This window comes from Elephantulus edwardii, unplaced genomic scaffold, assembly GCF_000299155.1.
Source record: "Elephantulus edwardii isolate Elephantulus edwardi_28Jun2011 unplaced genomic scaffold, EleEdw1.0 scaffold00318, whole genome shotgun sequence".
Classification (NCBI taxonomy): Eukaryota; Metazoa; Chordata; class Mammalia; order Macroscelidea; family Macroscelididae; genus Elephantulus; species Elephantulus edwardii.
Window position 1 is genome coordinate 2,387,634 of NW_006400068.1, and position 2,261 is coordinate 2,389,894.

Sequence of the window (2,261 nt, forward strand, 5' to 3'; positions counted from 1 at the left end):
CTTATGCATATGATAGGGAGCTCTGTATAAAAGGAATATATGATTAGGTATTACTGGCATGGGATAAATCCAGAATAAGAACTTCACAGTAAAGTGGACAGGGAGGGTGCGACCAGGGAGGGGAGTGAGGGGATGACAGGACCTGTATACAATGAAAGAATTTTTTTCTGCAAAGAGAAAAGTGAACTGGAGGGGAGGAGGGGACAGGGAGGAAAATGTGCAACAATGAATGAAAGGAAATCTAAGGTCTCTATAAACTTTCATTAAAAGCTCAATTAAAAAAATATAAAAACCACACACAAACAATAGTTCACAGCAACAACAAAAAGACTGCTATCCTGAAGGCACCTGGTTCCAATCCACCAGCTGCTCCCCAGGAGAAGGATGGGCAATCTCCTCCCCTGCGATTAAACCTCCTCTGAAAAGCCACCAGAGGGTCAGCTATGGGTCAGTTATGATGTAATGCTACACAACAACATCCATAAAGTAAGAATGTTAATAAATATCTTTTGTGGCTCTTGTGAGGGAGCCCCGGTGGTGTAGCATATAACATATCGATCTGCTAACGGAAATATGGGCAGTTCGAGTCCACTGGCCTACCACATGGAAAGAAGATAGTTTCTTCGAGTAAAGATTTACAGCTTCAGAAACTCCATAGGGGATTGAGTCAGACTCAGGTGGACAGCAGTGGATTGTGTTTTAGTTTAATGGCTGTGGTGAGGAGTGAGACAGCATGTGAAGTACGCATATGTTGCTACAATTTCCATAAAATATGATTATTCTGTCTATTAAGGATTCATGAGCTTGGTTGGCTGTATCTATAGTGGCTACTACTGACAAAAGGACCACCATGCAAAGCATCACCCTTTAGGTACATTTTTCTGAGAAATGACAGATAATTGACTAGTTTGTAACCTACACTAATTTAGAATTTGAAAACTCAAAACCAAAAATATCCAAAGCAACTGAAAAATTATAAAAACTCACTTTCCCTGTATTTACATGTCTTCAAAGTACAAGGCAATTATAAAATGTGCACTACAATACATACTTCATTGTGTATGGAGCATCAAGGATTCTCTACGCTCCCGGCACAGGCAATGCAATCGGGAAATGAATTAGGATGGGATCTGTCCTCAGTGTTGTATATAGAAGGGAGAAGAGGGCACAGATAAGAAAACACATCATTTCAATATTGTATTAATAATGTTAGGAAGAGAGATACCCCAGGGTACTATAGAAGTTCATAAAAAAGACAGTCAGCTCAGACAAATTAGGAAAAACTGTGTGGAGGAAATGACGTTTACACTGAGGGCTGGAGGATGAGTAAAAATTAGCCAGAGGAAGGATGTTTTCGTCAGAGCATACAGAAAACCCAAATAGTATGGTATTTTAAGGGATAGTAGAAATTCAATGTACCTGAAGAGAAGCATGAGAGATAAGAATTGAGACAGAAATTTCCCAGGGCTAGATTTAACTCCACAGAGCAGACTTTTGTAGGAAAAGACCTTGCTCCCCACTTTGTACTGTGTCGTTGGTGTCCCCTGATGTTCCAAGAGATGTAGAAAAACAAGGTCAATTTTACTATTAAAAAATTTTAATGTAGAGTCCAAGAAACTGCTTATAATGACACTTTTCCTAAGTCTACTATATCAGTTAAAAGAAACATAAGAATATCTATATGTCATTTGTATATATGTTAAAAAATTGACACCAGGTTGATTCTGAGTTGGGTAACCTTGTGTGTACACAGATCTGTGCTACACAGGATTCTCAAGGACTTACTTTTCCGAAGTTTACTGTCTAGACATTTTTTCAAGTTACCTTTGAACTTGAACGGCTAAACTTTTTGGCTGGCAATCAACAGTGTTAACTAGTTCTATTCCACCCAGGTTGTTGTTGTTGTTATGTGCCGTCGAGTTGCATGCAAGTCATAGCGACCCTATGTACAAAGCCCTAAATCCTGCTCTGTCCTGTGCCAATCTCACTGTCTCAGACACACCCATCCCGATTACCCCAGTCACGAATCAATCCACCTCTTACAGGGCCTTCCCCTCCTGTGCCTGCCCTCCACCCTCCCAAGCATGATGTCCTTCTCCAAGGACGGTCTTACTTACAGTATGACCAAAATATGTCAGACGAAGCCTCAGAATCCTTGCCTCCAAGGAGCAGCCTGGTTTAACCCTCTCCAAGATGAATCTGTTTGTTTTCCTAGCAGTCCATGGTACCCTCAATACTCTTCTCCAACACCAAAGCTCAAA